At 41.8% G+C, this 25,798-nt stretch overlaps 1 protein-coding gene and 1 long non-coding RNA gene across 4 annotated transcripts in view; one reads left to right on the top strand and one right to left on the bottom strand.

Annotated features, from left to right (window-relative positions):
- The window catches only part of VDR (vitamin D receptor), a 123,749-nt gene that overhangs the window by 96,631 nt on the left and 1,320 nt on the right, over positions 1-25,798 (bottom strand). The window contains exons 1-2 of one of the 3 annotated variants that reach the window (XM_043532714.1): positions 20,485-20,593; positions 16,310-16,396 (exon numbers count right to left, since the gene is read on the bottom strand). The gene's annotated coding sequence lies outside the window, so the exon portion shown is untranslated. Of the gene's footprint in view, positions 1-16,309; positions 16,417-20,484; positions 20,594-25,798 lie in introns of those variants that run through there. The other 2 variants (XM_037883820.2, XM_027828094.3) reach the window with 2 other exon arrangements.
- Positions 16,462-25,213, top strand: LOC114020828. The gene is made up of 3 exons (XR_005223090.2): positions 16,462-16,580; positions 20,513-20,582; positions 24,755-25,213. It is a non-coding gene; the product is annotated as an uncharacterized LOC114020828 (long non-coding RNA).

Here is a 25,798-nt window from a genome sequence, read left to right as displayed (position 1 = left end):
CATACAGACCATAAACACTAAACTATTTTTAGTACTCAAGTCTGGATGTCACTGCAAATATATACACAGTGATAGGCATTAGTTACTAACTCAGAAAGGTCCTGTTGTGCTTTTAGTTAAATTCTGGTTGGCTTAAATCAGCAAATGAGAAAATGAAGTTCAACCTATTATCTAAAGCTGCCATGTCATTCACAACACAGAGGGGAAAAGGAGCTCTTCAGGGAGAAGGCCAAGATAGTCAACAGCTATTCAAATTTTGCTCTATGGATTAAAAGTCTGGCTCTTGCGTCACTAAGGAGCTTGATCGTTAGCCCAGCACATAGGGACTAGGTCCTATCTCCTTTTCCCTCCATAGGACTTAGCAGGTTCATTCCCCACTTTCCAGCAGTGCAGCAGTGGCTAGGGCCATTTACTCAGCATTTGGAATATTACCAGACACTTGTTAGCCAGAGACCAGTACAAAAGATACAAAAAAGCAAATGCTTTAGAAAAATCCTAGGTTATAATGGGATTCATAATAAATGCAGAGATTTGTCAGAGTTCAACCACCCCTTGTTTCTAAAGTTAGCCAGAAAAGAAGAAGAAAATATTTTGGACATATGTTGAGAATGCAGTCAGAGTGTCTCCCACAGCAGGTGTGTCATCGAAGGGGCCAACGAAAAGAATTCCTCCACTGAATATTCAAAAAAGGGAAAGCTTATGGTCCTTGACATGGATCTGATCACTAGAGTTCAAGGAAATTCTTACCTACTTCAACTAACTGATGCTAAAGCATGTGAATGTGATAGATGAGTTACAGCCGCCTCTATATCTAGCTTTAAACAAAGTTAAAGCAGTGAAAAATCAAGACCATTTTATTAACTACAAAGCTGCAAAGCTACTGAAGGCAGTTATAAGAGGAACTCACACCACTAATGGAGATGCTCCTGGGCTCCCACATTATCCATTAGAAGCAACGTTTTTAAATGGTCATGGTAAACAAAAAGGAATGTTTACTGGCATAAGCCCACTAGATACCGTTATATAGCCAATTCAGTTGGTATTTACTTACATGCACCCATCACCAGGATATCTCCCAAAACTTAAAGCAAAATTCAGCCCACAGGACAGTCTTCTCCACTCTCTTATCACATTGCTAGAATGCATGGAATGTGTGTGTGTGCTAGTCTTCAGCTGGAAGACACATCTGTTCACAATGCCATTCAGAAGGTGGTATGGTCTACACTTGTACATTATCTTCTGGAAGGGAGTTCCAAAGCCAAGGGCTTGCCACAAAAGCAGCATGGTACCTGGGGTGAGTAAGCATCATATGGGGATCTGCCAGTTCCAGAGTCTCCTTTGATGGCAACGGTCATCATGAGTCACAGAGAATGGCAGTCATGTATTTAACCAAGGACCAAAATATGCCATGAAGTGGACCTGGCACTGGATTGTGAGGCATTGCCGAGCATGGAACACTGGAACAATGTGTTCTCAGTAGCCTGTGAAAAGAAAAGAAGTACTTGTGGCACCTTAGAGACTAACCAATTTATTTGAGTATGAGCTTTCGTGAGCTACAGCTCACTTCATCGGTGAGCTCATGCTCAAATAAATTGGTTAGTCTCTAAGGTGCCACAAGTACTTTTCTTTTTGCGAATACAGACTAACACGGCTGTTACTCTAAAACCTGTCAGTAGCCTGTGTTACTAGACAGACAGTAGAGGCTGCTGCCTGTTGAAACAGCTGCAGGTTCTTGAGTTGAAACATCTGGCTCACTAAGGGCAAGTCAGTCTACAACAGGAAGGGGTGTAGATTCCTGGCTGACAGAGGGAAGGAAAAATGTTTCTAGCTACAGCATTTGAGTATCCAGGAGAAGCAAAGCATCCCTAAGGGCCCAAGACTAAGCCTGCATAATCTTTACAATTGGAAGACATCAGCCTCCATCAAGCAAATCATTCAACACTTCAGGAAGTGTCAACTTGTTTCTCTTTTCCCATGATCAGTTCAGTCTTGCCAATTGCCCTTTATTCAGGGGCTAACACTCTGCCTTAGTCACTAGGAGAACTAAGTGATAGCACTATCTGCATTTGACGCGAAGGAGATAGAGCTGAAATAGTGTGCATGTTGCTGGCATTCAAGTCCAGTGATCTCTTTTAGAGCTCTAATACACATTGCATAAAGGGAAGAGAGGACAGCCACAAGTAAGAGCTCTGAGGGAGGAGTAGCAGCATCTGTTCAAAGAAACAAGTGATGCTGGATTAGTTGTGTTTCCTTTGCCAAGTCATTTAAGTGAGTCAATGAAAATGTCCTGGACAGTATCCAGAGCTACACACTGATCCAAACTGCCCTGGTAGGCACAGATGCCCGTTTGGGGTGACAGGACCAACAGCACTGTCTCAGTGCTACCTCCTGATCGGAAGGACATTGGCAGAGGTCAGGTGCAATTGGAGACTGCTCAGATATTCTCTCAACCCCCAAGGAGAGAAAGTTAGAGCCAAGGTGGTATTTTAAAAAGTCATTTGCACTGAGCAAAGCTCACGAACTGGTTGGACTGGTCTAGTAGGCTGCCCTCTGTGAAAGAAGCAATGACCTTCTTCTAGCAAGACATCCTTCACAGGCTTCCACCCACAGGGGTCTGAGTCACACATACTGGTTGATGCATTCCTCAGGGCTTCAAAGATTTCTGAGTACATGATTGGGCCAAAGTCTGTAAGAGAAGGTGCTATATTCACTAGCCAAAGGATTAGATTCCTGGAGCCCAGAGAATCAGTCTTGTATCTGGTCAAGAAATCACTAGTCAGACTGAGAAGTCAGATAGGAGCACTGACAGCATGAAGAGTAATATCGGGCCAAGGGATGAAGTGGAAGGGGAAAAGAAGATACATAGTTAGCAGCAAGAAAAGGAGTACTAGTGGCACCTTAGAGACTAACCAATTTATTTGAGCATAAGCTTTCGTGTAATCTGAAACTTCACTTCCCATCTTGTCCCTGCACCCTCTCCTAATTAAGCTCCTCATTCTCTCTACCCCTTAAACTGACTGTCACCGTTGGGAATCCACTCCACCACCATAGAGGTTGGGAAATCAATGATGGGAATCTCTTCCTCCCTATACCAAATATAGATATTAGAGAAAGCAGGGAGCAGACATATCAAAGGCACTTTAGAATCCAACTGTAGCAGTTTTGGAGCAACATGAGAAGCTCTTCAAATAACCTACGTCATCTCACCAGAGTGGCATTCCCACTGACTCAAAACACAGGAACATGGCGGGAGTAACACTTTGGTCCCACTATTCCCCTGGATGCAAGCCTTGTGGACTCAAAAGAACAATTGCTAAGATGCTAAATAGTTAGGCGCTACTTCACCTTGAACTCTGAGAGCCCTCTGAAGAATTTCTATCCTAGAGCTGGTCAAGAGGGACAGCGTTTAAGAGTGAGAAAGTTCTTAAAAGTTAAATCTGTGCACCATTAGTCTCCATGAAACACCATCTGTTCTGCATAATATTTGGCATTAGAATAATCTAACTCAAACCCATCCACAAATAAGCAGATGTCTGTAGAGACCAAAACACAAATAAAGGCAGCCAGGGAGGGAGATTTAATGACATGCAGTTGGACAAAAGTGGCAAGTAGCAGTGATTCTATATTTTGTTTTTAATTTCCATTTCTTATCTAGAACAATTATTTTTCCAAGCTACTTCTTCCACTGGGAACTCTGCTTTAGCTTAGTCAACATGATTTCCATACTGATATTACTATCCACGTAATTGCACTACCGAACTGTTCATACCACCGCACCTCGGAAAGTAGCAACACATTCACATCCAGCTAGCTGCAGGGTATGGCAAGGACAGCACAAAAGGAAAGTTTTGTTCTTCAAAACAGTTTCACCCACCCTTTTACAAATCCCAGACAAGAATAATTAGCATGGGAAAGCGAAGCACCATCATGGAAGTTATTTTTAAACAGCATCCTTCATATTAACCATCCCAAAATACTTTAAAGTTAAATAATGCAGTTGCAAAAGCGTGTTGGGGAAGGAGAAAATTTGGGCTAGTCTACACTGGCGATGATAACGTGGCGTGTGTAGTCACGCTCTCCCAGGGCTCTAAAACAAAACAAAAAACAAAAAAGACAAAACAAAACAAAAAAAACCCAGCCACCCACCTCCACAAGAGGCGCGGCTCTCAGCGCTGGTTCATTGTTTACACTGGCACCTTACAGTGCTGAAACTTGCTGCACTCGGGGGGCGGGGGGATGGGGGGAAAGAGGGGGTGTTTTTTCACATCCCTGAGCGAGAAAGTTGCAGCACTGTAAATTGCCCATGTAGAGAAGTCCTTACTTTTAACCTGAGATTTGAAAGGAGATGGAGATTAGATCAGATCATCAACTTGCTCAGTTACAAAACTATAGTTCACATCTACTTTACTTGCTGGAGCAGCAGTCAAGCGGATAATCAACTCCCCCATCTCCTTTCAAACCTCAGGTGAAAACAAATTTTGTTCCCCAATTTCTTGCTTCCTCGACTACTTGGCCAGATTTAATTATTGTCACCTCTCACTCCTAGCCAACTAGGCTGCCCCATTCATAACTGTCCTTTTTCTTTTAACAACTTTATTTCTTGACTTCTTAGGCTATGTAGCTCTCTTTTCCCCAGATCTCATATTCCAAAACACTCGAGGAAGAATAGCAAAAATTAAGAGGTGGGAAGGAGTTTCCCTTGTGTTAAGCAAATCCTACGCTCCTCAGAATTTTAAATATCTTGAGAAGATACAAGAATACATATAAACCATTAAACTAAATGTCAGTAACGAGGGAGCATTCATTGTCATTCCCAAACAAACAATTAAGCAGATGAAGGAGAAACAGAAGGATGCACGGACTAAAGAGTTTCATGCAGCTTTTTAAACAAAAAATAATCTTTCAGATATTATGCCAAGCCCCAAATGTATTCATGACAGGAGGACCATATCCTCAGCTGGTTTAAAATCAACAGCATTCCACTGAAGCCAATACAGCTATGTTTGATTTACTAGCTGAAGGGCTGGCCCAGAGTTTGGAGGCCATCAGAGCTTTAATTTCAGTAATCCCTAAAATAAAGGAAAGAAAAGAGATTTCACAAAAGCGTCATTCCGTCACTTAAAACAACAAATGCAAAAACGTATGCCAAAACAGACAGAATAGCAAGAATAATGCATGCTGTGACCCATAACAGTCAAGTGGGAAAATGAGAAGGGTGACCAGATGTCCCGATTTTTGGGTCTCTCTCTTATACAGGTTTCAGAGTAACAGCCGTGTTAGTCTGTATTCGCAAAAAGAAAAGGAGTACTTGTGGCACCTTGGAGACTAACCAATTTATTTGAGCATAAGCTTTTGTGAGCTACAGCTCACTTCATCGGATGCCTCGGATGCATCCGATGAAGTGAGCTGTAGCTCACGAAAGCTTATGCTCAAATAAATTGGTTAGTCTCTAAGGTGCCACAAGTACTCCTTTTCTCTTATATAGGCTCCTATTACCCCACACCCCCGTCCCGATTTTTTTACACTTGCTGTCTGGTCACCCTAAGAATGAGGACCAGGTAAAGAGCTGAAGATGTGAGTAATTTAATTCAAGTAGTTGAAATCAATATACAGTTCAGCTGTGGCAGTGTCGGACAAGTGTGCATACAGCACTGAAGAACTGAGATGTACTTAAGGCAAGTCTTAAGTCAAGCATGGTTTGCTGACAAATTATTCAAGTGATATTTACACATTCATCACTGTAGCAATTAACAGTGGGATGTCTCACTGATTCCCTCTTGCTCAAAGCACTAAATATAGAGCTTCTGTAGGAAAGAGTTCAGAATTCAAGGTCTATAGACCAAGCACAAGATTTATGAAGTGGCAACCCATGCAGAATACGCCGGACAGGCCTAAGATTGCCAGCTGGTTCAATAACCTTTGAAATTGTAAACTAAGTAAGTAAGATTTCAGGAGATAAAGTAAATAATGAAAAAAAAAATGAAGTGATGCTTTTAATTAGGTAGGAACATAAGAGCTGCATTTTCACTGCAAGCTAAGCCAAGTGAGTTATGGCTGGGATTTTAGGCACCTTTGAACATCATAGACCAGGGATGGCCAATCAGTGGCTCGCGAACGGCATGTGGCTCTTTTACAGTTAAAGTGCGGCTCGCAGAGCTCCCCCTCCATGTCACGCCCCTCTCGCATTCTCCATCTAGCAGACTGGGGTGGGGGCGGGGGAGGGGGAGAGAAAGCTCAGGACCTCTGCCTTGCAGCAACGTGGTGGGGTAGAGGCATCTGCCCAGAAAGGAGGGGGGGTCTCAAGGCTTCAACCCCGTGGATGTGAGCCTGCCAGGGCTCCGGTTCTTGAACTTCTGAAGGTTGTCGTATGTGGCTCAGAGGGTCACTAAGTCATAGACTAACACCCAGTATAAAAACAAAAGTTTTTCTGGCAAATGGACCCCTCCCCCACAAAAAGACAAGGGAATTTTTGGTCAGTGCAAGTAGATACTAAATTGAGGTCTCTCCCTCACTCAACATATCTGACCACAGATATTTTGACACCACAGATGACTCTTTAAATGGAATATTCAGGTCACTTGACCCTTCCTGGGTCCGTATAAAAATCTGTGCTGTAGGTAGAGCAAAGACTTTTACGGTGGGAATTTTAACCCTGATAGCATTTGATGGGGTTTCATGACATGGGGCTTAACTATAGTCTTAGCAATCCCAGTATCTCCCCATCTAATGAATGTCTCCAATTAACTACTTCCACTGGTGAGCCTTGGATCTGCAACCCAGCAGGGCGTAGCATGACACAGAAGCAGTGGTTTGGGATGTGAATGACTCAGCATAAACATTATATGCCATCAGTGGACTGGCTGCGTGACTCTCCCTCTGAGATGGGAACTCTGAGATTGGCGTACAGCTGGTCTTTCCAGCACTGCACTGGGCCTCAGCTGGCAGAATGGGCAATCTTGAGCAAAGACAGCCAGCTGCCTACATTTGAACTCTGCTTTTCCTCAACCTGTCCCAGGGCTTCTGAGAAGTGGCTTCCCTCCCCGGCTGTGGGTCTGCACTTGGGCTCAATCCTTGCTCTTTGATGACATTCCTTTCCTGTTAGTCTGCCTGTGTTTGATAGAAAACCCATCCACGTAACGGTAAGCCCGTTTCCCAGCTGCAGTTACATTTCTAGGATTTGTCTATTAACTGAGATTTTAGGTTGGGGTGGCAGAGTTTATAGAACGGTTCTAAACCCACTAACTCATCAGACTCATTGATCACGGAAACCCTCCAACCAGTTCCCCACTTTCTTACATACCCCTAATCTGGGCTGAACCTCAGCAGAGGTCATGTCCCCTTTTTCCCCCAAACTCCCCAAAAATCTTCTCCTACACATTTCAGGGGCCAATTTAAAGTTTTGTTGCAAAACTTGTTTACAGTCACTTGTAACCTTTATAGTCCTCGGTCCGTAAGGGTGAAAATGCCCCCAAAGCCTTTGGCCTGGACAGCAGTAGAGCCAGATACCATACCATGTTTCAGAGTAACAGCCGTGTTAGTCTGTATTTGCAAAAAGAAAAGGAGTACTTGTGGCACCTTAGAGACTAACCAATTTATCTGAGCATAAGCTTTCATGAGCTACAGCTCACTTCATCTGATGAAGTGAGCTGTAGCTCATGAAAGCTTATGCTCAAATAAATTGGTTAGTCTCTAAGGTGCCACAAGTATACCATACCATGTCATCCTTCCTCAGCTTATTCAATTCACACCCCATTTCAAAAACATTTAGAAACACATCCACGTCATCCCCTCTCTCTAAAGCAAGGAAGAAATTTGGAGTCTATGCCACCCACTGGGACCAGACTATGGTTCTCCTGGTGCAGTTTCTCCACCTTGAGCTGAGATTGACAATCCTTGTCTCTCTCTCCTAGTGCTAGTTTTCCTTCTCTTCTCTCTTGCACTGATGCTGCCTCTCTCTTGCTCCAGGTCTGCAAGCAGCTGGATTTCCAGATGCACTCTGTGCCTTGCCAGTTGTTGCTTCTGCTGCTCTAACGGTTGATCCATCCACAATTCCTGTTGCAGCAGTGCCTTCAATCCCAATGGAACACAGTTGCTGTCAGTCAGCTTTTCTCTGGCCTCCCTTCAAGGAGTCAACTCCAAGATTCCCCCACGCCCCCCACCCCCTTTCCTTTCTCTGGACTCTGCCAGTGGACTGGATGTTCCCTGAGAACCTGGACAGTCATTCCTCTTTTGGTCATGCAACTACAGCAAGTCAACTAGCTGTGTCTTTGTACAGTTCAGTACTGAGCTGCCCTTCTCTGCATAGCTCTTGTAGCGGCTTTTTCTTTAGCTATTCATAATTAGCTTTCCCTACCTCTTTTTTTGATGTCTCTTTCCCAAAAGGACTACAAGACTTTTCTGTGTGTTTTCCCCTTCTGTGGTACTTGCTTTCGCTGCTGTTTGCACTTATGGTAATTCACGTGGTCATACATCCCACACACACTGCCACGCTATACTTCATAGGTCAGGGCAACTGCGCCTGTATTTCCCCTCTGTGGTCCCTTGAGGACTACTCAGTCCCCACCCTGCTTGGGTAGACACGCATCTCTCTCCCCCTCCGGGCCAGGGTTTTTCCAGGCTGCACAGCTCCCTGCCGACACAGGTATCCCCAGAAAGCCAGACTGCATAACCAGGCCTCTTCAAGGCTATGAAAAATGTAACTGCCTGCAGTTATAACTTATCACACAGCTCTTTAGAAGCAAGCATATTATATTGCAGGAAATTAGGATATCGGTCATAATGTATTGATGAGGTGATCCAGATTTTAATTGTGCAGTAGTACCTGTTTGCGAACCCAAGGATTACAGTGGACATTCACTGGATAAAGAATTTCCCAGAAAGTCTTTTGCAATCTGTTCTTTTTAAAATATAGACTTGCAAAATACAGTTTCTTCTAGTAGAGCGAAAGCCAGGAGAAAAGAAATGAAAGTTTCATTGGTGTATTAAAACAGTAAGTTACACTTAAAGAACGAACATCCAGCATGGCCTAGGTTTATCTGCAGTTGTGATATAGCGCAAGACATTGGACATGTAATTCTACTACAAGCAAGTCTGGGAAATAAAGCGTAATACTGGGATATAACTGAATGATATTCATGGTTCCCAGATTTGGGTGAGTTGAAGATTATGACGACATATCTGAAATTTTAGATTTTATCCGCTAGTATGGTTGTTACATATAGATTTCATATTATAGAGTAGCAATGGTGTGTTGCAACACGTAACAACTTGCTGTTGGGTCAGGAATTGACATTTATGGCAAATGGACAGTGGGGAATCAAACAGAAAACATAGCACGTAACTCCATCCTCAGCAAACTATACCTGCCTCAACACAGGTCTGTCTTTTTCTTACTCTTTTGCAACACTTTTATAGCTCAATGAAGTCTCATTAATTGAACTGAACTGTGTCTTGTCACTGGATTCATATTGATCAAGTTAAATGTGCAGCAGGTTTTTCATGGATGTCTGAGATTCTGAAGCATTTAAAAAAAACAAACAAACCAAAAACCCTCAAAGTGCATGGTCTAACCTTGCACAGCAGCCTTCTCCGCTATCTTTGTGCAACCTCAATACATAAACTAGATACCCACACTTAATCACTAGACAGTCACTCAGCGGCATGTCTATATGCAGGTGAAGATCAATTACCAGCACAACTAAGAGCTCTCAAGTGGTCTCATTATCAGAGCTGAAGAGCGGAAATTTCAGTATTCCTCAAATCTTTCTAGAGAGATTAATTCTACTCCCCTTGCTGATCCCAGACAAGACCAGAACTGAGCTACCTTACAAAAAGATTAATCTGTTTTGAGTCAAATCCTCAAGTAAACCAGATTATCCAGAAAGCCAGAAAACTGTTTGGACTTGTTATTATAAATGTACAGTATTTTGAGTGGTCACAGGTTCACCTCACCCTCCTTGTATTCAAAACAAGTTTGATTTTTCATCAGTACCAAGGATTAACTGTAGTCATAAATTTACACCTGACATCAACACCCACCCACATCGCCAATCCAAATCCTTAAGAGTAAGATAAAGGTACCTGGTTACAAATTGTTATATTAGACCGGGGTGGGCAAACTTTTTGGCCCGAGGGCCACATCGGGGTTGCAAAACTGTATTGAGGGCTAGGTAGGGAAGGCTGTGCCACCCCAAACATCCTGGCGCCAGCCCCATATCTGCGCCCTCCCACTTCCCGCCCCCTGACTGCCCCCCTCAGACCCTCCCCCACCTATCCAACCCCTCCCCCCCACTCCTTGTCCCCTGACCTCTCCCTCCTGGGACCCCACCCCCTATCCAACCCCCCTGCTCCGTCCCCAACTGCCCCCCGGGACCTCCTGCTCCTTAATCCAACCCCTGACCCCCTTACCATGCCGCTTAGAGCAGCATGTCTGGCAGCCGCGCCACCCAGCCACAGCGGTGTGACTGCGTGGGAGGGGGGACAGCAGGGGAGGGGCTAGCCTCCCCGGCCAGGAGCTCAAGGGCTGGGCAGAATGGTTCCAAGGGCCGGATGTGGCCCGCGGGCCATAGTTTGCCCACCTCTGTATTAGATACAGGATTTAAGACATTTGAATCCAGAGATTAAGTAGTTTATAAATGGATGATTTTCAAATGTCTTTATACTATATGACAGTGGAACACACATTTGTACATGGTTTTCAAAAATCTGTCAAGTCTATTCTTGATGTCATGGATACAAGTACACTCCCACAAGCATTTCTATGGGTTCAAATCTTAAATTATGTTCAAATCTAAAAACAATTTTAAAACAAAAAATTCAAAATAATTTAAGAACATGAGAATGTTCTGATCCAGTATGGCCAATGGCACATCTAGCCCAGTATCCTGTCTTCCAACAGTAGCCTGTGTCAGATACTTCAGTAACCCATCCCATCATCCTCTTGGTTGCCAGAAGCTGGGGCTGGTTTAGGGATACCCAGAGCATGGGGTTGCATCCCTGACCATCCTGGCTAACGGCCATTGATGGATCTATCCTCCATGAACTTATCTAAATCTTTTTGAACTCAGTTATACTTTTGGCCTTCACAATAGTCCCGAGCAACAAGTCCCCCAGGCTGACTGTGCACTGTGTGAAGAAGTACTTCCTTTTGTTTTAAACCTGCTACCTATTAATTTCACTGGGTGACCTCTAGTTCATGTGTTATGTGAAGTAGTAAGTAACCCTTATTCACTTTCTCTATACTAACCATGATTTTCTAGATCTCTATCATATCCCTGCCTTAGTTATATCTTTTCTAAAATGAACAGGAGAGATGAAAATGACTGGGACTAAAATGGAAGATGTTCCATCCTCCTAATAATTTGTGTTGCCGTTCTCTGAACCTTTTCCAATTCCAATATATCTTTTTTGAGATGGAGCAAATCAGAACAGAATGCAGTATTCAAGATGTACCATGGATTTATATAGTGGCATGACGATATTTTCTGTTCTGTTATCTATCCCTTTCCTACTGGTTCCTAACATTGTTAGCTTTTTTGATTGCTGATCATATTGAGCAGATGTTTTCAGAGAACTATCCATGATGACAACGCCAACATCACTTTCTTGAGTGGTAACAGCTAATTTAGACCCCATTATTCTCCACCTCCCCATGTGCACTACTTTGCATTCATCAACATTGAATTTCCTCTGCTATTTTGTCACCCAGTTCTGTGAGATCCCTTTGTAACTTTTCATAGTGAGCTTTGGACTTCCCTATCTTGAGTAATTTTGTATAGTCTGCAAACTTTACCACCTCACTGTTTACCCCTTTCTCTAGATCATTTATGAATATACTGAACAGCACAGGTCCCAGTACAGATCCTGGGGGACCCTGCTATTTACCTGTTTCCATTGCGAAAGCTGACCATTTATTCCTTCCCTTTGTTTCCCGTCTTAATTCTTGAGAGGACCTTCCCTCTTATCCCATGACTGCTTATTTTGCTTAAGATAAGGGGGAGGGATAGCTCAGTGGTTTGAGCATTGGCCTGCTAAACCCAGGGTTGTGAGTTCAATCCTTGAGGGGGCCATTTAGGGATCTGGGGCAAAAAAAATTGGGGATTGTGCCTGCTTTGAGCAGGGGGTTGGACTAGACGACCTCCTGAGGTCCATTCCAACCCTGATATTCTATGATCTTTTGGAGTGGGACCTTTCTGTAGTAGAAAGAGAGCTCGAGACCTGGCATAAGGCCCTGTTGAGATAAAGCAAACTTAGCAAGAGTCAAGCTATGAGCAAAAGTCAGGCCCTGTTACAAAGTAGATGCCTGCTGGCAGGTTCACTATCCAATACATGAACTTGGCAAGAACAACAATGGCATTGCAAACACAAACACTCCTAGGCACTGAGTATTCACATAAACACATTCCAGAAGGGTAGCACCAGAACACCCCGATAGAAGGTTATGGCGTAAACACACTCCCACAAAGATGATACAGGGACACATTGACCCCTGTCAATATGATAAGATCAGGATGATGGATAGAGATGTTTTGATTGAGCCTACAGGTACAAAGTAAAGGATGGCAACTAACCAAATCAGAGGGGCAATATGTAACATGTTTGTATCAGTGTATAAAAGAGGGGTCACAGAGGGGGTGTCTGGCCAAGGCGGGGAGGGGGAAATCGGAAAGTCCTGCCGCTCACGGAGCTGATCCATTGTCATGAGCATACATGTATTAAGTGTACCTTGAGCGCTTATAGGGCACTAATACCGTGCTTTGTCAGGAATAAACCTGGCTGAGTGCCTTCACCACTGAACAGTCTGTGGACTCCTTGGGCCACTTGATCGAAGGATGCTGTACAGGCACCATGCAGAGAGAACACACACAGAAACAACAACTGATAGCCTTTGACAAGTGTTTTCTGAAAGTCCAAGTATACTATATCAACTGATATAATTCAGTTTTTATAATCAGTCTAATTATACTGTTCTTTACTGTAGCGTCAGCCAATTTGCCTGGTTCTGAAGTTAGGCTTACGAGCCTGTAAATTACCTGGAACACCTCTGGAGCCTTTAAAAAAAACTGGCATTACATTAGCTACTCAGTAGTCATCTGGTACAGAGGCTTTTTAAGCAATAGGTTACATACCATAGTTAGTAGTTCTGCAATTTCATATTTGAGTTCCTTCAGAACTCTTTGATGAATATTGTCTGGTCCAGGTGACTTATTATGGTTTAATTTATCAGTTTGTTCCATAACCTTCTCTATTGAAACTTCAATCTGGCACAGTTCCTCAGATCTGTGGAAATCTCCCTCACATCCTCTGCAGTGAAGACGGATGCAAAGAATTCATTTAGCTTCTCTTCAATGGCTTTGTCTTCCTTATCACCCTGATCATCCAGTCGCTCCACTGATTGTTTGGCAGGCTTCCTGCTTCAGATGTACTTAAATTTTTTGCAGTTAGATTTTGTGTTTCTTGCTAGTTGCTCTTCAAAATTCTTTTTGGGCCTGCCTTATTATACTTTTACACTTGACTTGCCAGAGTTTATGTTCCTTTCTATTTTCCTCAGTGGGATTTGACTTCCAGTTTTTAAAAGGATGCCTTTTTGCCTCTAGCCACCTCTTTTACTCTGCTGTTTAGCCATGGTGGCTTTTTTTTGGGTCCTCTTATGCTTTCATTCTTAATTTGGGGTATACATTTAGTCTGAGCCTCTATTTCAGTGTTTTTAAAAATAGTTTCCATGCAGCTTGCAGGCATTTCACCCTTGTGACTGTTCCTTTTAATTTCCATTTAAGTATCTTCCTTTTTTTTTTTTAAAATGTAGTTCCCCTTTTTGAAATTAAATGCAACTGTGGTGGGTTTCTTTGGTGTTTTCCCCTCTACAAGGATGTTTAAATTTAATTACATTATCGTTGCTATTACCAAGCGGCTCAGCTATATTCACCTCTTGGATCAGATCCTGTGCTGTACTTAGGACTACATCAGGAATTGCCCCTCCCTTTGCGGGTCCCAGGACTAGCCGCTCCAAGAAGCGGTCATTTATGGGGTCTAGAAATTTTCTTGCTGCATCCCGTCTTGAGTGACATGTCTGGAACCAACAGGGGGATAGTTGAAATCCCTCATTATTATTGCGTTTTTTGTTTTTGTAAACTCTCTCATCCCCCTGGCATTTCACAGTCACCACCACCATCCTGGTCAGTAGCATATTCCTACTCCTATATTCTTAATATTCAAGCAGGGAATTTCTATCCATGAAGATTCTATCGTATCTTCACTTAAGATTTTTACTATATTTGACTCTATGCTCTTTCAAATACAGTGCCACTCCTCCATCAGCACAACCTACTCGGTCATTCCTCTGTATTTTGTACCCTGTATAACTGTGCCCCATTGATTATAATTGTTCCACCAAGTTTCTATGGTGCCTTTTGTATCATTTAATACCATTCCACTGAAGTTCACCCTTCTTAGTTTTTTCCCTAGCATTTTTATACATGCACTTATTAAACATGTCAATATTTAGTGGTCTGCCTTCATGCAATGTAACTGAATGGGACTCATTTTTGACTGTTTCTCTTCAGTTCCTATCTGTACTTTATCAACTTCTGTCCTCACCTCTTTACTAGGATATAGAGTATCCCCTTTAATAAATCCTCCCCCAAGGGATCCCGCTCTGAGTTGTTTGCTCCTTTGTACTGGTCAGCTTTCCCCTCAGCCCTCTAGGACCTTTTCAATTTTACATACCAGCAATCTGAACTGGTTCTGTTTTTATTTAGGTGGAGCCCATCCTTCCTGTAGAAGTTCCTCCTTTCCTAAAAAGTTCCCCAGTTCTTAGTAAGCCTAAATCCCTCCTCCAAAAATCATCTCATCCACACATTAAGACTCTGCAGTTCTGCCTGTCTAACTGGCCCTCTATATGGAACGAGAAGCATTTCAGAGATTGCTACCAGGGACGTCTTGGACTTTAATTTCTTACCTAGCAGCCTAAATTTGGCCTCCAGGGTCTCTGTCCTACCTTTCCCTAGGTCACTGGTACCTGCATGTAGCACATTCACTAGCTCCTCCCCAGCACTTAAATCTATCTAGATGTCTTGAGAAGTCTGCAACTTTTGCACGCAGCAAGCAATTCACAAGCAGAACTATTACCTGTCTGATTATAACAACTGGGGTCCCCTCCCTGGAAGGGGTATCCTCTGTGCAAGAGGATACCATGACCTCTGAAAGGAGGGTCCTCCTCCACTTATTTATCAAGGCCCTAAATACCACAAATAATTTTCACATTTAACTTTATGCACTGAAAAATCCTATTGACTTCAGTGAGATTTCTCATAGTGTGTAAAATTAAACAGGTACTTAAGCTTTTGCAGGATCTGGTCCAAAGAGACAAGTTCAGGGTTTTGTCTCTCTCGTACTAGAGTCCTGGTCTGAAAGTAGAACTTAAAAAGAAGCAAACCTTTCAGTTGTCTGTTTGAAGTATGATCTTTTAAGTTTAAGAAAACTCTGTCTGAAAATTTACCACCTACTATGGTGACACTATTTAATACAAAAAGCGTGCAACAACAACAAAAGATTACTGGAATGGAAAGAGAAGCTGTACTTGTAAACTAAGAATTCCGTATTAACGAACAAGAGAAACATGCATCATGGTTTAAACACATCTCTAGTTTTCTTAAAGTCATTTCAAATATCCATTGTGTCTTGATGTTCCCCGCACCCAAAAACAGAGATTAAAGAATCCAGATAGCCTTAGAATATAAAGGAAAGCATAATACCTATTTAATATCTGCTTCAGTGCCAAGTAACTTATAAAGTTGTTGACACTACATGACAAACTATGACTACAATCACATTACTGCCCTTATCCCTTGGGGAAAAAAATCAGAAGTCATTTTTTGTATTATGCAAGAAAATATTGCTGAAATTGCTATAAACAGCTCAGGGACAAGTTAAGCCCGTCAGAACTATGGGGAGGGGGACAAAAAACAATTTTGTTCCTAATTTGAGGGGGAAATCACTATATCAATGTAGAATATTTAGTAATGCAAAAATGCAGGGAAATAAAAGATAAAGAGAAGTAAATAATTTTTAAACCTAGTAATTATTAACTAGTCATTAGGAAAACTTTTTCTAAAACATTCTTAAATACAGTAAGACTTATTTTAGAAGGCTATTGTCTCTTGCCTGCATTAAGAACACTATTGAGAAAGATCACACTTAATGCAGTGAATGTCACCTGAATTTAGCAAAACTGGAGCACCAAGACTGGGGGGGTGGAGGAATCTAAGGATTGGGTAAATCACTAAGCTAGATAAAAGGAAAAGTTCTTTACCTGGAGTACTTGATCTCTGGCAGCATGCAGCTATAAAAGGTTCCGACTGCTCCGTCTGTGCCTCCAATGACGGACTGGTGGAGCTAACTAGTAAACGGAGAATATAAAACTCTCAGCAGAGCCGCAGTCATGTGACTTGAAGGCAGAGTCACAATGCCCCAGCCCTCAATTGTCAGTTCCTTTTCTAGCAACACGGCTGAGGACTCACAGGAAGCAAGTGGGTGAAAGTGGATCTATTATGACCATGTACCTTTGGAGAAAAGAATTACAGGTAATTATTTTTCCCTTCCCAGGGATGAGTTTTGATAAGAGAGCCCCATTCCTAGAGGAAAAAGTCAAACTTCCAGAATCTGAACGGTTTACAATGAAACAGAACACTATGCTCAAAAAGCAGCCTGACCAAAGACATTTGGGGCTGGGGTAGAGAGGCTATGTGTTTTTACATGAGGGCAGAGAAAACTTTAGTCAAAATTAGAGACAAAAAGCTCCTCTTCCCATTCACCAAGTGAGGAGAACCTTACTAATCTGGGCTCGATCTTGAACATTCCATCTCTGACCCCGCAAAGGGCATATTTACATTAAGCATGAGTAGTCCCATTAACTTGAATGGGCTCTTCACATGTTTAAAATTAGTGATCAAGTCCTTTATAGTCTCTCTCCAACCTCAAAGCTTTTATAACAGAGAGCAATTGTGAGGTTTTGTATTACCAAGATTTCATTAGTTTCAAAATATTTTCACATTTTGCTAGGCTTGAATTACAAGCTAAACTATGAAGTGAGCTGTAGCTCATGAAAGCTTATGCTCAAATAAATTGGTTAGTCTCGAAGGTGCCACAAGTACTCCTTTTCTTTTTGCGAATACAGACTAACATGGCTGCTACTCTGAAAGCTAAACTACAGTTACTTAAATGAAGAAAGTATCTTTTGCACTGTAGTAACCTTTGCATGTTCGTGAACGATCATATCAGCAAGTAATTAATTCATATGCATCTCTTGGTCGTTAGTGTGAATTATTATTATTAGCAGTATCACGATAGCACCTAGAGGATCAAGATTGGGGCCCCATTGTCCTAGGCACTGAACACATACAGGAAATGACTGTGCCTGCCTTGAAAAAGCATGCAGTCCAAGTAGACAAGGCAGACAAAGAGCAGGAGGAGAAAGAGCAAGAGAGAGGCAAAGTGACTTGATCAAGGTCACCCAGCAGATAAGTACCACAGACAGGAACAGAAACTGAGTTCTATGAACTCCCAATCCAGAGTTCTATCCACTAGGATATTAAGAAGATTCTGCCATATCGGAACATGAAGGAGACAAGGTGAGAAATAATCAGACAAGAAATAAATCAAAAAAAAAAAAAAAATCACATCTGAGCACACAAGCCTGAGATAACTACAGTTTGAAACTACAAGTATGCTACTTTTAGCATAAATACAGATAAGAGCTCCACACTTGAAGTCACAGGATTGCAGGGAAAGCAACATGCTATCTACTCACTAGCAAAGACTGATATACTACATTGGAAAAAAAAAAATCCTCAAAACAGGCAAAATACAGATGTGAACTAGCCAGCATGATCTCTATACTCCTAATGTAAGCCAAGATTTAAACTACAGTATGATATAGTACTTTGTTATTATTCAATATTGAAGTCAGTGTCTTCCCAGTTTAAAAAACCCAGCCTTCTGGCCAGCAATATTAACAATAGTAATATATCTATGGATCAAAGGTGCTGTATAAAGGCTTTCAAAGTGCTTTACAAAAAGGAATTAGTCATTACCATTTCCATTTTACACATGAAAGATTTGAATCAAACAGGTTAAGTGACTTGACCTGTGTCACCCAGCAGATCAGTAGCAGAGCTGGAAATAGAATCCAGGTCTTCAAGTCCCAGTCTGATGCCCTACCCACTGAGCCACACTGCCATCTGGTGGACAGAGAAACTGGGTGAATGACCCCAGTTCTGAGATTGGAAAGCAAAACACACTATAGAAATAGGCAAATATATATTTAGACTGCAAGCTAATGTGTCTTATCTATGTTCTGCAAAGTGCTTACATTTATGATACTATAAAGATTTATAAACAACAACTACCGTGTCAGCATATTCATGGACTCTACAACTCTTTTACAGAAATGAGAGACTGAGGCCATGTCTACACGACAGTCATTAAACCAGCATAACTACAGCACCATAATGCAGAAGCAGCCTATACCTGCAGAAGGCATTTTTCCATCAGCGTAGGTCCACCACATTGCTGAGTGATGGTAGTTAGGTCAATGGAATCATTCTTCCATCAACCTAGCTGCATCTGCACTGGGGGATTAGGTTAGCATAGCTATGTCACTTAGGGAGGTGGATTTTTCACACCCCAAGTGAAGTAGCTATAGCAACCTAAATTTTAAGTGTAGGCAGATCAGGCCTGAAAGGTGGACATGCCTAAACTAATCAGATGTTTAGAAATCTACAAGGAGACTCAGACAAGTTCCTGAATCATGGAGGACAGATGACGATTTCTGCTAATACTTACATGAATGCACAGCTTTTCCTATGAAGAAAGAGAGTTAAATGAAAGCAAATTCACTTAACAAGTAAACACCAGGCTACTCAAGTTTCCCTCATTTCAATGGGCATTACCCATTTTAGTCCTAAAGTTCCTTACATTCTATATAAATGTGATGTCTTCTTCACTTTTATTGTTGAAAGTTAATTTACATCAGAAATACAGAATCAAGAAGCTGAGTTTCTAGGAAGAAAGTGTTATTTACTCCAGGAGAAGGATTCCTACAGCATTTTGAGCTTCCCACATGAATAATACTTGTATGTCAGTCACACATTGTAACCCACATGAGCCATAGAAGGTTGGGGGGGGGGGGGGGGGGGGGGGGAAGGGAGAGGAAAAACAGACAACTAAGCCCCATCATTTGCTTAAAGTTAAGATGGTTAAGCACACACCTAACTATGCAACTCAAAGGTCCTAGTGCAACAAAATTTTCTTCTCTCCATAGGAAAGGACTCAGCAATGCCCTAACCCACAGCTGTAGTCTCTAATCACATATTATGGCTCTTCCAGAATTCTTAGCTTGCTCACACAGTATACCAGTCATATGCTAGAAGTCTCAGGCACAGAAAAGATCTGTTTTAAAAGCCTCATTTTTGGACATATAGGGAGTAAAAACAGGAATACAGACCATAGCAACCTTTTCACCCACACATATACAGAATAGGGTAACACTGGGGTAATGTTTCAAACCCATGTTAAAAAAATTTTCACAGTACAATAGTGATCCCAGCTGGACTGTTTTCTAACATGGTTTGCATGGCCAATCTATATGATGCAATAGGGTTTGGCCTCACTCATGCCAACAGGACAAACTATGCTAGAATACAATTCAAACGGAAGCAGTGAAGGAGGGGGAACTATGTATTTTGTTTTGATTTTACATGATTTGCAAAGACTCCAGCCTGTGTACACACAGAGCCTAAGGCACTACAGCCATCACAAGACCTTTATGCCAGACACGTACCTTTCAACAAAAGAAATTCTGATGCCAACTACTACTTCACTTCCAGCATCGTTAGAACAAAAGCTACTAAAAATTCAGTGCCTGATGCAGTTACACTGAAGCACCCTTCACCTGCTCTGGCAGCATGAAAGGGACTTAAATTGGGTGTGATGCCTCTTTATGCTGCCAGAGTGGTATGTAAGAACCTTATAGGGCAGGGGTTCTCAAACTTCATTGCACCGTGACCCCCTTCAGACAACAAAATTACTACATGACCCTGGGGTAAGAGGCCGGAGCCTGAGCCCTGCCGCCCCTGTGCGGGGAGAGGGGGCCGGAGCCTGAGCCCCGCTGCCCTGGGTTGGGTGGGGGGAGAGCTCAGGCTTTGGCTTCAGCCCTAGCCCCAGCCCCCAGCAAGTCTAATGCTGACCCTGGCGAACCCATTAAAATGGAGTCCCGATCCACAGTTTGAGAACTACTGTTCTAGGGTAACTGAGAATTCAGGTTTCTGAACGGAAGTAACTAATTTTTCTGAATGTCTGTTTCTGTAAGAGACAACATTTAGAGTTGGCTTTTAAAGCCAAAAGTACCATAAGCACAAAAGTAATTGTTGGATATTTGTAATTCTGCAAGAATATCTTCTATACAAAGTATTTTAAAGAGCTACTTACCGATGTTCTATCAACACGAATGTTTCAGAGTCAAGATACAGAAGACTTATGTTGGCACCTACTGACACTCCAGGCAAGGAGTATATAATCTTGGCAAGGTGAGCAGTCTCTAGAATCAAGATGCATGTATTAATGTTTCAGGTAGTCATTCCATGAGCTTTTTAGTCCACATTTTCAACAAGCTATAACCATGAGTTACTTCCCAAGGTTAGGTTTATATTGATAACATTAATATCATGGGTGTGGTGGAGCAAACTAGTGTTTCTGAATTACAGCCAATTCAGCAAGTTACTTAACTACATACCAATCTTTAAGCATGCAAGTAACCCCATTGAATTGAATGGCGCTGTTTAAATATCTTGCTGAATTGGTGCCTAAATATTGAGAGTAAGATGCTACTTGTAGCAATCTCTTGATCACAGTGAAAAGTGGTAATGACAGAAGGTTGGATCTCAGTCTGTATATGGAGGAAAAGAGGCACAATGTTGGATGTCTCTGGCCAGTAACAGAAATTAACCTTAACGCCAAGCCATTATCATGGCTCCACAATATAGTAATAAATATATCTCTTAGTCTGACCAAGAAGGAAACCTGACAGCTAATTAAATGGATTGCCTTGAACCCCTTCCTCCTCTTCTTTCTGCCCCGTAGCCACAAGAGATTGAAATATCAACTGACAGATTTGAATATACTAATACAAAATGCTAAAGGCCAAAGAAATAAAACTCCCATATAACAACTAATATTAACCAAGGAGGATTTAAAGCACTAGGCATATCTAGTATTTTAGCCCTCTTTTTTCTCTTTAGATATAACCAAACATTAGTCTGTCTTAAATAGCAAAGAACATTAACTGGTATGTGTCATTTTTTCCACTGATCATCAGTGGCTTGCTTATTTACCTTTTGCTAGGTAACACCTGCTAGTGTAAATCGCCTTTAAACGCATGCACACACATACAAATTAAGCACAGGTAACTGGATGTGGGACTTCCGGGTATGACTCTTAACTTCTCCCCATCCCCTTATCATTCTGCAATGGATATTTTTAGGTCCATGTTTTCAGCAGTTGCTTCTAGTTTCTGGGTGTTCAACTTGAGACAGCTTCAGGCCCTATTTTCATGGGCTGTGAGCACCCTCAACTCCACGTGAACTTGTTGGAAGCTCAGCACTATTGGGAAAAGAAAGATCAGGCCCAAATTGGACACCAAGAAACTGAGGCATCCAAAGTCAGAAGATTATGGTGTCCATATCAGGAATCTGAGAACATCCCTCACGTGGCCTTCCAGGCTGAATCCAGTGATTAAGAAGCTTCATTTTAGAAGTCTCGCCAAGACTTCTCCATAGCAGCTCCACCATCCTCATCCACCCAAGCTATTCTAACCCATTCTATATTCCAGAACATGTCCTCAATAACCCTTAATTGACCCAGAATGCCCTGACAAGCTTAATTCTAGCAGAAGATAGTAGCATTCTAATTGTCCTCCCTTTAGTCATCATATTTGCCACAGAATTATTAAAAACAAAAAACACAAAAACAAACAAACCCAAACCAAACCACACCACCACACACCACTTTAAGACCGACAAGAGTCTTTGACCTGGCTTATCTGGCTGGACTTTTGTTCCCTTTCTATCTTGCAGTTTATATTCGTGTTCTGGTCTACCAGTCCCTCCCTCCTCCCCACAAGTACAAACTGTTTCCACATGCCAGAGTTGCTGTTAATAACCTTCTCACTGACAACAGATCAGTCATTTGTATTATCAAAACCACCTTCTTTCAAAGTGTTTGGGAGCCATATTTTCCCTCCATTCAGTCAAACTGTGAAATGCTGTTGCTGTAGGGATTTTCCACATAAAGAAATACATTTCTAAGGCTGGGGGAAGAGGTTGTATATAAGATGACTAAATCAAATCCCTCTCTCAGAAACTAATAGTTAAGTAGGTTAGCATAGTATAATCTTGATATATCCCCTCCCCCATCTCTGCAAGAAAGAAACTTTTACAGCCTGGCCACCCAACTTCAGGTGGTTTGGGGACAGGCACGAAAAGTAGAATTAAACGATCTCCTTGGACCCCACATGGTCAAAGCCCTTCTTTCCTCACAAGTTTTTTGGCACTGGCAAGAGGTTATCAGTTATTTAATGATAACATGATGTTTCTGTACAGTTTGCTAAAAATGTTGTGCTCTTTGATTTACAATTAAGAGTTTATCCAAAAAGGGAAACTGCGTAGAATTCATGGAGCTCACTCTTAAATCCCATGATTCTCCATCTTTTCCTTGAGCTCAGGATTTTCCAGCAAAGTGAAGTTTTGCAAACTCTGTTTTTTTGTTATCTGATCATTCTTTGTCCAACTGCCCAAGATTCCAACATTTCTTCACAGAAGGTCACAGGAAGTTTCAGGTGACTTGTTTTAGTTTTGGCAAAGTTACAGAGGTATAAAAATGCTTTAAAACACAGTCAGCACTTTAACCAAGGACAGAAATAGCCACCTCACCACAAGTAGCAGAGTTATATTTGCAATTTGCATAGGCTTATGTTATATAGCCACCTGTCTTAAGTACCTTAGTATCTAGGCACAAAAATCAGTAAAAAGCAGACAGTACAGAAAGCAATTCTCCTCATGATTCAAGGATTTGTTTGTTTTTAATTTTGTTTTTGAAAGAGTAGATCGGGACTTCTGTTGCATGGTTCCACATCTTGATGTGATCACAAGCAAGACTGGTCTCAGTCAGCCTCCAAGCAGTCTTTTCTTGGGGTTCTCCAACTGCATAATCCCTATCTAGCACAATCACTTGGGTGAGTTGTGGGCAATGAAGTGGGGTCCCAAAATTGCCAAGTCCCAACATAGGAAAGCTTTTGGAGATTAGGACCAAGACAGAATTTGTTCTAGAAATTCGCAGGGGGTGGGCGCAGTGCCTTCCTCAGAGCACCAGGGTGAGAGTTTGCATTGGCTTTTGTTGGTGAAGACACTGGAAGCAGTTGCTGATTCCATATGGTGGTGAGACAACTTAAATTGAAAGTGATGAAAGCATAGAATTTACGGTCTACTATAGATCCTTGTCTATAAGATAGCCAGACAAAATGCATCCTTGCAGAATATTTGTCATCTGAGGACAGATAGCTTTTTAGGGGGTGTGGGAAAGACAAGCAAATACTTGAGTTATTTGCTAAAGGATAGGAGAATAGGTTTTCATTCGTGTTTTATAAAGCTCCTTTAAAAAGGACTGAGAAAGTTTCACACAGAAATCTGTGTGAAACTAACTGCTCATAAAACATTTTAAGTAAACTTTTGCAGACACAGTATTCAGTACCATTTATCCTCCCTAGCCATGATTAGAACACACAGCTCAAGTGTCTAGAGCATTTGGTTAAAATCATTCTGATCTGAGTAACATGATCAAACTGTACTCTGAATACAAACCTATCAAAGTTGTAGTGCTCCTAAAACTTTTGCTAGAGCAATCTTAACTGTCTCATAACAAGATTAGCTTGAACTTTCCTACATTTCAAGTTTGCTGACAGATTTCAGAAAAACTTAGGAATTTTGTGCATTCTATCTAAATGACAGAAAATCTGCCTCACAACATGAGCACTTTAACAGGTTTCAGAGAAGCAGCCGTGTTAGTCTGTATCCACAGAAAGAAAAGAAAAGGAGGACTTGTGGCACCTTAGAGACTAACACATTTATTTGAGCATAAGCTTTCATGAGCTACAGCTCACTTCATCGGATGCATGGAGTAGAAAATACAGTGGGGAGATTTTATACACAGAGAACGTGAAACAGTGGATGTTACCATACAGACTACTGTTTTTTTTGGTTTTTTTTGTTTGTTTGTTTTTTTCCTCTCTCTCCTGCTGGTAATAGCTCACCTTACCTGATCACTCTCGTTGCAGTGTGTATGGTAACACCCATTGTTTCATGTTCTCTGTGTATATAAAATCTCCCCACTGTATTTTCCACTGCATGCATCCGATGAAGTAAGCTGTACGTCATGAAAGCTTATGTTCAGATAAATTTGTTAGTCTCTTAAGGTGCCACAAGTACTCCTTTTCTTCAAGCACTTTAGACTCACAGCAAGAACTTCAACTCAGATTCAGTGTGTAAACTGCCAGTATTGTGGTGGGGAAAAGAGGCTTTAAAAAGTGAGCAATAAATGACTAAACTTTACATAATTATTCTGTGTCTGGCATATGACAGATTAAATATTCTTTAGTGACTGTACTGTTTTAAAAGTATTTATCAAGGCCTTTATCCCATTCTCCCAGAGCCTACAGCAGGCATGAGCTGGATCAGTAGTGCAGATGCAAGAGAAGAGTATGTGTGAGTGGCAACAGCTACACTGGATTTTGTAGACTCCATACTAAAGCTGAACTCTGAACAAAGTTCCCCTTCAGAAGGAAACGCACATGCTCCTGAACACGCTACAGCTTTTTAAACTGAGCCCATAAAGGAAGATGAGTCACTGACCTCATCTAGTGTGGGAGGAGAGCAAGCCATGGAACAGAGCAAGCCCTAGGAGGGCTTTTCATGAAAATTGGCTTCTATGGAACCTTACTTTAATATCAGAAGACAATCAGACACCAGGACTTTGCTGTTACTACATCAGCAAGTTATAGCCCCAAAAGGAGAGAAAACCACAGTAGAGGAGAAGATGGCAATCATCCTTTCACACTTCACCTTTGCCCCAAGCAGAGACTTCTCCTCCCAACCCAGCCTACCCATTCCCCCTTCCCCAAAAAGAAATTTCTCCCTCTAATTACTCCATCCTGTCACAATGGGGTCCAGAGATGCCTTAATCTTTTATCCACATCCCACACAACTCAGGGAGGGGCATACGGTTATGAACAGGGGAGTTTATCCCTCGCAAAAGAGGAAAAATCCTGGCAATTATATCCCAATAAGGCAAACTTTTATCATTAGGAATATATTGGAACAAGTCACTACAAATCTAGAGTTTATCAGAACTAGAGAAAGAGAACGCAGGGATTCAATCTGGATTTTAGTCAGGCATTCGATACTGCGCCTCACAAAATCTCAATTGGGAAGTTAATTCAAATTGGCTCAGAGCAACTCCTGTGGATTGCAAGCTGGTTGGAAACCGATACACAAAATGGTTATGGCAAGTAGCAAAGTAGCACACTGGGAGATACTGAGAAACCAGTGTTAAGACATGTCATTAATATTTTGCTTACTAACTCTTCTAGATAATTAATGAGCATATTAAGACATCCACATGGCAATCAAACCCCAAACACAGCATGTAACTATCCTGGGTGGGCTATGCCCACCCCTAACAGATACCTGAGGGA

The sequence above is a fragment of the Chelonia mydas genome, chromosome 20 (genome assembly GCF_015237465.2).
Source record: "Chelonia mydas isolate rCheMyd1 chromosome 20, rCheMyd1.pri.v2, whole genome shotgun sequence".
Classification (NCBI taxonomy): domain Eukaryota; kingdom Metazoa; phylum Chordata; order Testudines; family Cheloniidae; genus Chelonia; species Chelonia mydas.
The sequence above is the reverse complement of the archived record's forward strand: the minus strand, read 5'-3'. Positions and strand labels throughout refer to the sequence as shown.